The following is a 12,233-nucleotide window of genomic DNA, read 5'->3' as shown; positions in this document are numbered from 1 at the left end:
AGAGAAAGGAAAAGAGGTTAAAAGACGGAGCGCTGGACGTCAGGTAAATCACCAGAAGAAGGCAGAGAGGAAGTAAACACTAACAGGACACGGAATGGGCTCTGTAGTTTGTTTAGTATATGGCCATGTACAGGCCCGGTTCCAGAACAAAATGACTCAGGGTGCCTCTGAGATTACAGGGGGCGCAGCAGTAGTAGGTTTACATGAGCAATAGTGGCCGGCAACAGCAATGAAAAATAGCATTGATGATCCCCAATGAACAGATTATGGCATTTGTTATGTTTTGAAACCAAGCAAGTGAGAACATTTCAAGTGAGTTAAAAGTGCAATCCTGAAATATTTAATATAGTCCAAAGTGGACTATGGCAAGGAAAAGCACAAAAGCTTCAAAACTGTACTGATAAAACAAATGAGAACATATTGTAAATCAAGGCAAATATTATTTGAACCAGCTCATGGTTTGAAATGGCAAACATTGAAAAGCAAAAGTATTATTAAAACCATGTAGCCTACTAAATCATCACTTTGGTCCCATCATATACTCTGGGAAGAGAACATTTACTGTCCATCATGTGAGGTTGACTTTGTGACCTGGAGAACATTTCAGCTGCAACATTAGCTCGTTGATAAGCTTGGGATATGAGATAGTTTTGTAGCCATTCGTGGTGAAGGCATCTGTGCTATTGTATGCATTATTTTTGACCCAACATTTCTACAGGCATGGCAGAATATGGCACTATTTTCACATGAATATTCTAGCCCTTGTCTATTTGTATACCACGAGCTGCAAAATGACCACCTAACCCCACTGTACAGGCGGGTACTTGTTTAGATATACCTGGGCAGGCTCTGTTTTGCCATGGTATCCTGGCTGGCACCTGTGGGCCGCAGAGGAAGTTTCGGGCTGAGTGCTGCTCCGGGGTTGAGGGCGGCGAGTCAGGCGGGAGTAGTGTCCACAACGGAGGGTAACGTGATGTCCCCATCTGGCCTGTTGCTACGGTCTGCAGTAGATGCAGTGTTGCTGGCGTTTAGTGATGGTTGCTTTAACCATTTTCGTATAAATGATTATCCACAGATGTGTGTCACTGCTGTGGAAGCACTTTGGAAATGATGCACGGCACGCGCAGCGGAGCAGGTCACGCGCACCAGAGATGGGGTCGTTACTAACAAAAAGTAATATATTACATATTACATATTACTTTTAAAAAAAAGTAATATATTACACTACTTCGTTACTCTCTACATAAAGTAACTCGTTACTTTACTCGTTACTTTGCTCGTTACTTTACTCGCAGGGCCGGCCCGCCCCTCCCTACAGGCAGATCACGCAGACTGCGGCGCACCTACAGTGTAAGGGCGCCACAGTTTTGCCTCTGCGAGACTCCACTTGCACCCCCAATTACTATTGCATTAAGGAAGACATAACACAAGTCTTTCTTTTTATATGCTCTAAAATAGGCTACCAGCCTACCACAACAAGCTAACAGTCTGTGAAACGTAAAGACACTAATTAATGAAACCAGTTCAAGACGCATTATTCTTATCATTTTTTATGAGCGCAGTAACGGTAAGGTATCTAATTACTTATTTATTTAGTATTCCATAACTTAGTAACAGAGATGGTCAAACTAAAGTGGTAGAGACAAGGCAGAATTCCTACAATGAAGCGGGGCAATGAACTGTTCACCCGTGAGAGGGCGATCAACAAAAGAGAGCGAGCGGCCCCATTGAGGGAGTTTACAGATGAAAAGACTCAGCCATGTTTATGCAGCACTGCACGTGGAGATGTGGTCTCGCAAGTCGCACAGATTACATAGGCCTACATGTAAACCTGCGGTGGAAACCCCTCTTGTCTGTCAGTGAGTGTGATTATTTTATAAAAGTAACGAAGTAACGCGTGTCGGGGCAATGTTAGTAACTGTAGTGTGATTACTGAATTATAAAAGTATCGCGTTACACTGCTCCGTTACCAACAGAGTAATATTATTACAGTAACGTGTTACTTTGTAACGCGTTACTCCCAACTCTGCACCTGCCACAATTTGTTGTTAGTACTTTTCGCTCCGTTCTCTTTTTTTAATAGAGGGTGCATAACATTCAACTGCCCCGAAGATCCCGACGCGAAGCCTGAAGGGTAAACACACCAGGTTTACTAATCTACCCGCACAATTTGTCTGGTGTCGGAATGTCTCGCTATGTTAGTCCTACATTGTTAAAAAACAAAACACCATTTCATTTCGGGTTAAAATGTGTTGTAACTGCGTTACTGAGCATTGTAACGGGTAATATAACCCACATTTCATTAGTAATGCGTTACATTACTTCATTACAGCAACAAGTAATATATTACTGTAACTCCGTTACTTTTGTAATGCGTTACACCCAACACTGGCGGCCACACGCCGTTGCCAATCAACGCTTATTGTTTAGGTGTCCTTTCATAAGCAGGCAGTCATATGATTACTAGAACTACCTAGATCTGATAGATTTGGACATAAACGTGAGTGAAGTATAACCGGAAGCGAGAGAGATCAGAGATCAGATCAGCTGCTGCTGACGGAGAACATGCAGCTCTGCATAATCACAGCTCCACCGCTGTGACGGACCGGTGAGCGGACCAAAATACACTAAGAGTTAGACCTACAGTAACACACTTAGCTTATTTATCTACTCTGGAACTAGCTAAACTAGTTATAAATATATTTATTCTTTACTGTCGGGTCACTTATTACAGGTTCAGCGAGCTGCACGAGACTGACGGGCTGTCAGGAGAGGGAGAGGAAAAGAGAGCACCCCGTTTATTTTCCCCATTTTATTATCCAGAATTACTGTAAACCTTTGAATAAAGTAGTTAGTAGTTTGTTTAAATGCATTACTTATGTTGTTTTTTTCATTAACATAAAATAAATCTCACGTACCCCCTGCAGTACTGCAACGTACCCCTAGGGGTCCGCGTACCCCCATTTGAGAACCACTGTATAGAGCATGTGTCCTGGCGTGCTAATGCAATGTGCCTCTAATGAAGCTTAGCGCAAGTTCAGACTCCGTATTGCACGTCATGGCAATACTCGCTCCCTGCACTAAATGACAGGGAGCGCCACTCCTCAGCTAACCTATCACTCCCCTCCATTTACAAGCCTAATCATCGCACCTGTTAATCCCTCTATATATGCTCTCCCCTTTCCTATCAGCTGTCTTCCAGGTGTCAACGCGCAACCCTCCTCCACCCCTTCGCCTCCTGCTTTCAACTCAGGACCAAGCTTAACCTTCTCCCTTCCAACCGGACCTAACCACTTATCACCACCACCAGTGTCTAGACCCAGGGGGGTTCATCGGAAATGGTTCTTCCCTTCCCGATTGATATCTTACAAAACCTGGGCCTAATCGCCAAAACACCATTTCATTCACTTGTTATAAACTGTCATCATTATGTTTCATTTATATAATGTGACCGATAATAAATATGTATTCCATACATCACGTCTCTCCTGATTGAACTGCTATTGGTAGTGTTGTAGTGAAGTAACAATGGGTTTATGGGAAAACAACAAGCTTATGCTTAGCAACATATGCTAAATATACACTGTCTAAGCTGTACAGTAAAAGATAAATGTGCTGTATGTATGGTCGTAAATGCTTATGAAACAAGATAACTGGTTACATATAGATGTACAGTCAGTAACTGCACAGAAAGCACTGTCAGAAAGAGAAGGCCATTTCCCCTTACAGGTAATGATAGACACATCCACTCTTAACTTACCCCACCAAAAACTTTACCACTAGTACTTGAAACCCCATCCAGCTATGGGCACTTTTTTTAGTGTTCATTCCAGATCTGGGGAGTGAAATAGCTTGTACTCTGTTGTCAAGTTCCCAGACAGCTGGAGTAAGGAACTTAACAACTAGCAATGGCAAGTTTCAACAATGACTTTTATTCATTAAGCAGACTTCAACTTAACAATCACTGACATTTGGACAATAAACTTTCTTTGAGGAGCATGATGCCATCACCACTTCCTTACCCTTGTGAAACAGTAAAACTGTTACTTACACAATGTAAAACCATAGACTGTGTAAAACACATTAAAAAGATCTGAATACAAAAATATATATATATATTAGATAAATGGGCAAAACACAATGAGGGTAAGACAACCAAATACACAAAATGCCATGGCATGTCTCACCTTTAGGTGCTACCAAAAACAGGGGTGCTATAGTCAGGTCTGTTTACATACAATACCGTAACACCTGCCCAGTTACTCTTACAACAAATCAGTCTTTGCAGTAATCAAATTAGTGATCTAAAATAGTCATACAAGCACTTGAAGTATGAAGTGACCGCAGCACTGTTGTGATGGGGGTTTTGCATGTAACCTTTGAGCAAAGCATTAAATCCCCATTATTATTCAATGAATAGATGTTTATTAACGTCACAAAAATATCGCTCCTAACTCCGCTAATCACACCTTGTTATGTCTTACAGGTGGCAAGGTCAATTTGGCATCAAGAAAACATGACTTTAGATTGCTTGCAGCCATACAACCATCCAATAAAGATTTTTTTAACAAAACCATTGCTTTCCTTTTCATCTTTCATCATATGTTCCTGTGCCAAACATGCTATGCTTTGCAATGGGCATCTCCATTCAAAAACGATTAGCAGATAATGAAACTCTACATAAACTTGAGATCACTTCCATTAAAATGACATCAAAAGATAATTTAAAATATAAATGATTCAAATGATGTTTCTTGTGACGCATAGTTCCATCCAAATGTGTGCACAACAGTCTGCATTCTTCAGGAAAGCAATAGGGCCATGGTGCCAAGTAGCCTACTACTATTCATTATAGACATAAGTGTCCTACTGCTAAAACTGTATAATGTTAAAGCAGTTACCCGTGATAAATTGGTGACTTCTTCAGATGCTTCTGAATAAATGACAAAACCTTTGCACAGCCCTTTGGCAGATACACTCAGAGCCTGGGGCATAAACAAACTAAGTGGCTGCTTGGGGCCTTGAAGTCATTGTAGTTGAATAACAACATCCACATATACTTTCTTGAGGAATCAAAAACATATTTATTGGCGGCTAAAGGGTTTTACAATGTAAAGAAGAAGTTCAGGGACCTCTGTAACATATCTGGCATCTATCCTGGCACTGATGTAAGTTGTATTAAATGTTACTTAAGGTCTGCTTATGGTTTGGCTTTCGCTGGCGTCCAATTCAATGTAAACTAAACTTGTAGAGTTCTCACTTTGTTAGTGAGGTGTGTAATTGTGTTGCACTGGAACAATCCTCTCATACCCATTGGATAAAGGATGCCCCATTATTTCTATTCTTGCACATCCTGTCCCAGATTTTGTAGTTGTAATTTATGTTTTTTCATTTTTCTTTTCTCTGCCCACCTCTAGACAGAACGTTAAGTCAATTATTCATTTCGATTTTGCAAGACCCTTTCTTTTGCTTTTTGTGTCTTTACCATGTTTTATGATTCATGTTTTCCATGCATTATGTTATGATGTGATATCTGCAGTTTAAATGTCCTGGGAAGACGTTATTTTCCTTACTGATGTGGAGGTTCTAAAAGAACACACCATTTTCAAACCAAGTTTTTGTTATTTTGCAAGATATTATTTGTGTCTGCACTTAGTTAAAAAGAGGTTAATGTTGCATGCTTTGCATACAAAAATCAAGACCGAGCATCCATTTAACAAAATGTGATGTTGCTCCCTGATAAGGCCAAATCAATCAAATTACACCCTGTCTTGATGAACAAATTACCTTGATTTACATGAAACATCCTCAACTCGTTATGATATATTGACCCCAAATTACTATTTTGTTAACCAAAACTTGCATATGGCAGGTCTAAAAGTTCAAAATTGATCCAGGATGATAATTCATGGCGGCGATCTGGAATTTGTCCTGGAAAATCCTGCCAAAAGTCAAAAATGATAATCCTATTTTCCCATTTACTGGAAAAGAGGCTGTGTCTGCCCGCAAATTCAGCAAAGTATATTATTCTTGTTTTTGCTCATGTATGTTTCACTTGTTTATTTTGTTCAATGATTTCTCCAACCTTTCGTAATCTGTTTCTTATCCCAAATCAATGATTATTCAGGCAAAACAAAACCTGCTTAAAATAAAATGCACAATCCTTCGACTTGGTTTGGTTATAGTTTGCAGAACTTGATTGTGAGACATGAACGTTTGAATGCTTCACATCAGGGATTTGGGACTCTGATGTTGTTGCATAAAAACACAGACTGTTACTGGATGTCACATGGTCTGGTATTCCTGGAAACAGAAGCAACGCATTTATCTGCCACCATCATCAGATAGTATCCATCGAAACAACAAGACATCTATCAAGAGGGCTATTCAGCTGAACAAGGCACTGACAATACAGCACCTGCAAGTGCGTCAAATGCATTATTTAACTCGTGGCAGTTTCAGAAGCACAGCTGACTTGTTGCCCTCAATACAGACAAATGGAATGGAAAAACAATTATTTAGTTTAAATTGGCTTAACGTAATAATAAGAAATAAATACAGAGTTTCATTCAGGAACGAGATATCTGACATTTAAACAAAGATCTTGCTCCATTGTACTGCATGTGCCTGAAAATAGATTTGGAACAGCATGAGCATCAATTTACAGTAGAAATCCTTTATACGGTTCAGGGAGGAATTCAAGGAATTCAATATGGCTCTAGGGAGCTATTTATCTTTGACAGCTGTTTGGTTTGATTCTGTTTTTTACAGTAAACATTTTACAATTACTCCCATCAGCCTTTTGTTGCCTGTGTTAATGTGAAACCTGATTTAATAACTCACTACCATGGTAACTGATGCTTTAGACTTTACCTGTAAGACCGTACCTACCTTGTGACGACACCCAATTAATTCTGTCCTTTCCCCGCTCAGAGACCCAGGTCGTCGCACGCATCTCTGCTTGTCTAGCTGACATCTCTCAGTGGATGTCTGCTCACCACCTCAAGCTCAACCTTGACAAGACTGAACTGCTTTTCCTTCCGGGAAAAGATTGTCCCACTCTTGACCTGACTATCAACATCGGCACCTCTGTTGTTTCCCTGACTCAGACTGCAAGGAATCTGGGTGTGATCCTAGATAACAAACATCGCTGCTACAATCCCGCTGCTGCAGATACACGCTTTACAACATCAGGAGGATACGTCCCCAGCTGACCCAGAAGAGCCACGCAGGTTCTGGTCCAGGCTCTCGTCACCTCACGCCTAGACTACTGCAACTCCCTCCTGGCTGGTCTACCTGCATGTGCCATCCGACCTCTGCAGCTCATCCAGAATGCAGCGGCTCGTCTGGTCTTCAACCTTCCAAAATGTTCCCACACCACTCCGCTCCCTTCACTGGCTTCCGGTAACTGCTAGAATCCACTTTAAAACAATGGTACTTGCGTACCATGCTGCGAATGGATCTGGCCCTTCCTACATGGATATGGTTAAACTGTACACCCCAGTGCGTGCACTACGCTCTGCATCAGACAAACTACTCACTGCACCCTCGCTGCGAGGGGGACCCAAGTTCCCATCAGCGAAAACACGTGGGTTTGCTATCCTGGCTCCAAAATGGTGGAATGAGCTCACCATTGAAATCAGGACAGCAGAAAGCCTGCACATCTTCCGGCGCAGACTGAAAACGCATCTCTTTCGACTCCACTTCAAGCGATAGAACTATTAACAAAGCACTTATATACTAATAAAGGGCTGGCTTATCTAAAGCCAGTTGAGTATCACTTGAAATGTTTTTGCTCTGTGAAGCCTGATGTACTTATATGATTCTGTTTTCTTCAAGTTTGTATTTTGTTGGTCGAACGCACTTATTGTAAGTCGCTTTAGATAAAAGCGTCAGCTAAATGCAATGTAATGTAATAGCATAGGTTAATGTGCATACAGAGTATCTGCGCTGTGCTGTGAACATGCACTTAAATGTTATTATATTCCACCAAGATGCTGTTCCAGATATTGTTCTTTTCCATATTTGGTCGTGTTCTTTCGAAAATGAGGGAGGCTGTTTAGACTGAAATGTTCCTGTCTTTGAATCCAATAAGTGATTAATTCAAATATTGTAGATGCTAAAATCATTGACTTATAGGTCAAATATAAGATAGCATCGACTAAATACTGTTAAGGGCCATTTGACTTTACAAAAAACTTAAAGTAAAAACCTAAACTCTAGTTACAGGGGGCGGGGGGGAGACAGAAGGGGACGAGAGAGAGAGAGAGAGAAATAAGTAGTACGTGCTGTGTGCTTGTACTGGACCCAGATAGTTTGCTCTAGACGAGGAAAGTATTATGAGGGGAGGGGGCTACGGTAAGGACATAGGTGGATACAGAGCCTTTGCAAATCAGATATCAATCTGGAGGCAGCGAGTGCACTGCTCCGAGACACCATAATAACTCGCTTCAAAGGTAAGCTTAGTTTGTACACAGTCCCTTGGGTAATGTTAAGGTGATATTATTTTTTAACTGATTGCAATAGTTCAAAAGTTTTAGATAAATGTGCAAGGATTCAGAGTTATAATTAAGATTGTTCATGTTGTTCCTCTTCAGGCTAGAGTGGTGCTTTTTGGATCATACAGTAATTCAACCTGAAGGCAATTAAAATCAACTTTAAAATATTGAGCTGGCTGTAAAGTGCGTATAGTGAAACTGCACCACCAGACAGCAGATAGAGGTCCTGGATCTGTTTTGTGATGTGATCGAGGGCTGCGCCAACTTGCGCTTTTGCCCACGATGGAGTACCTTTTACGCGAGGAGAATAATTGGATGCAAAATGTTTCCTGCAGCAACTCAAGTCGAGGAAATGAAAGCCATTCAAGAAACACCACAGTGAACCCTTTGAAACGAAATGAAGAAGTGGCCAAAGTGGAAGTTACCGTCCTGGTACTGGTGCTGCTGCTCGCTCTGACCGGTAACGTGTGCGTCCTGCGGGCCATCCACACCACGAAACACAGCCAGTCTCGGATGTATTACTTCATGAAACATCTCAGTATCGCAGACCTTGTTGTTGCTATCTTTCAGGTCTTACCTCAGCTTATTTGGGATATCACATTTCGCTTCTACGGCCCGGATTTGCTCTGCAGATTAGTCAAATACCTCCAGGTTGTGGGTATGTTTGCATCTACCTACATGCTTGTCCTGATGTCCATCGATAGGTGCTTAGCAATCTGCCAGCCACTCCGCTCCGTGCACAGGAGAAAAGATCGCTCATGTGTGATCGCCTCTTGGATGCTCAGCCTGGTATTCAGCACTCCTCAAGCGTACATATTTTCCTTGCGGGATGTCGGGAACGGTGTGAATGACTGCTGGGCAGACTTTATACAGCCATGGGGGGCCAAAGCATACATCACATGGATGAGTCTCAGTATTTACATTTTCCCAGTGGCAATTTTAAGCATATGCTATGGCCTGATATGTTTTAAAATATGGCAGAATTTCAATTTAAAAACCAGAAAGGATAATTCCTGCCTCAAACTCAAAGGCCCTCCAAAGGAGCTTATCCCCTCTGCCGTGTGAGCAGTGTGAGGCTTATTTCAAAAGCGAAGATCCGCACAGTGAAAATGACATTTGTAGTGGTCCTTGCCTACATCGTGTGCTGGACCCCTTCTTCTTTGTCCAGATGTGGTCTGCATGGGATCCTACTGCACCACAAGAAGGTAATAATGTGTTTTTTTTCTTTACCAATGCCCAACAGATGCAGTTTGAATCATGGCCCTCTTGGTCTAAGATTCACTTTGGTACATTTGTTGCCATAAACCATGTGATTTTCTACAGGTATATTCCAGGCCTAAGTGCCTCAAGGGTCATTATTCCACCTCATAAAATATATCTCTGGGAATACATTGTAATCCACTTAAATTCCAAGGCAACACAATGGTGTTTAACTTTAGACTTCCCCCGGAGTGAACACAGATGAATGGCTCTGTCATTGCAGTGGTTATCAGTTTCCAGAAAGTCTTCGGAGCAATCAGGAGAGTAAATGTTCCAGGACATCAAATGGTTTCTCTCTATGTTCCCAGTGATGAGTTATGTAATGTCTACTTAACTGCATATAGTTTTTTTAGATTTACCCCTCATATATTTTACATTTGCCATTAAAGAAGACAGAGCAGGGGAGCAGATATGCTCCATAACCTTTCAAGTGGTTCTGTGAGCAAATTGCCTAAAAGTATTTTAGACCAGACGTAAGTGTCTTCCCTGGTCTTCTTCAGTAGAAACATTTTGTAAAAAAAAAAGAGAAAATAAACAGTTTAAAGCTAAGAATGCATGCACTTTACAGAAGTATTTTTTCCCCATATTGTTTGGATGGACACACTCAACTAGGCTATTTATTAATGCCATTTATTATTGTAAACATTTGTGACATTACCATGTAATTTTGCAAAGCAGGCCTAACATTTAATTAATGTGGAAATTATTTGTATTCACATTTGTGCTGAAATAGAAATACTGAACTATAAAATTGTGAACTTCTTGCTGTCCCATGAAAACCTTGTACAATGTCAACTTATGGAAATGTAAAAAAAACTGCTCAGTTTTCAGGTTTTTAGTAATGATAACACACTGTTTTATTGGGTTCTTCATTGGTTTATTAAGACAATAATATTCTCATTAATAATACAAAATATGTCAGTTTAAAAGGTCAAAACACCACATTATGGAAATAAGTTAGAGATTACAACTGGAATCTTGTTTATCTTTACTATAGACAGTTATTATGATTTTACTGAATTTCATAGTAAAGAAACTCATGTGAAATGTAAAATAAGTAAATTATGAGAACATTAAATCAAAAAGCAAACATTGACAAATAGAGGAAGTAGTTATCATGTTATCAACTTGAAATATCCATAATGTAATTTTAGGATTTGCAGTAGTTTTATGAAAGGTGTACTGGTAGATTGAAGATTTCGTTATGGGTGACATTTTCCAAAAAGGAACTTCAATCAGAACCAAGTAGAGCCAATTCAAATTTCACTGGCTGTCTGCTAGTCTGTTCTGACTTATTGCATCCTCTTTGAAGTTTTGCCGTCACGTTTAGGCTCCGTGAAGCTGAGTTTCCTTTCTGAGGGGAGTTCAAAGTGGGAGGACAAACATCTTAACTTCAGTCCCATCAAACCTGCAGACAAACTTGCTACACTGAAAATAAAGGGGACGCTGCCTTTGTGCACTTTATCATCAGAAATATCTGTAGTATCTGCACATTCTTTATGAATCACAACATTTCAATGTTCTAGTTTAATCTCAGAAGATCTGTACATCTTGAATGTTTTCCTTCAGTCATGGCAGCACGAACAAGTGATGAATGCGCTGTAAGTCAAAGTGAATAATGACAGGTTAAAAAGAAAAGAGTTCAAAAGCTGTCATCTTGTGGTAGTTCCCCTTAAGAGAACTGCACTCTCCACATAAACTCTGGACAGGGTGTTTATCTGTTGAACATGTCTCATAATTGTGACGGGCCATTTAGTTGACAGTTTGCACCGCACACCTCTCATAATAAAGCTAAAGACTAGAGAGTCAGAACACTGACAGAGCAGGTCAGCAATTTCACTTTAGGGGAGAAGAAGACAACGCACACTCTTCACTCCATTACTGAAGTAGAATAATAATTGGAAGTCTTCCATATTCCACTGTGCAAATGGCATGCTCCTTTAATATGGCTACGAAGATTTTACGTTTTATCGATTGAGAAAAACAAGGAATACTTTACCACCCGAGACGGCCTCTTTAATTGAAGCCATTTTTCAATGTTGTGTCAGGCAGCATGAAGTCCTGTTTGTGTGGCATCCATCAACCTTCTTATTTCTTTTAGCTATGCTCCTACATGTTTGGAGGTTGTCTGAAATGCTTCGGCGTGAAAGTGATTGCATTTCTCTACAAATGATGCGCAAAAAAGATGCAGCTGGCTTGAACTGGGCTTATACTAATTCAGTAGAGATGACATTGAGAGCTAACATGCTAATGTTTGTTAATGACCATGATGGTGTTTGAGGAAAGGTTAGGGGAGCAAAGTTATTGTAATTCCTCCTTAGGGGCGACATATTTCATTTTCAATTGCATGGCAATCCATCTAAATGTTGTTGAGATGTTTTCAATAAAAAACAAAGTGACAATTTGATGTTGGTGCTTCAGAAAATAGAATGAATGATTAGGTACAAAATGTAAATAAAATGTACAAAATGCAAG

At 40.4% G+C, this 12,233-nt stretch overlaps 1 pseudogene; it reads left to right on the top strand.

The window, feature by feature from the left end:
• The first annotated feature begins 8,326 nt into the window (after positions 1-8,326).
• Positions 8,327-12,233, top strand: part of LOC117548099 — a 6,374-nt pseudogene continuing 2,467 nt past the window's right edge.

The sequence above is a fragment of the Gymnodraco acuticeps genome, unplaced genomic scaffold (assembly GCF_902827175.1).
Source record: "Gymnodraco acuticeps unplaced genomic scaffold, fGymAcu1.1, whole genome shotgun sequence".
Lineage (NCBI taxonomy): Eukaryota > Metazoa > Chordata > Actinopteri > Perciformes > Bathydraconidae > Gymnodraco > Gymnodraco acuticeps.
This window is presented reverse-complemented; position numbering and strand designations above follow the sequence as displayed.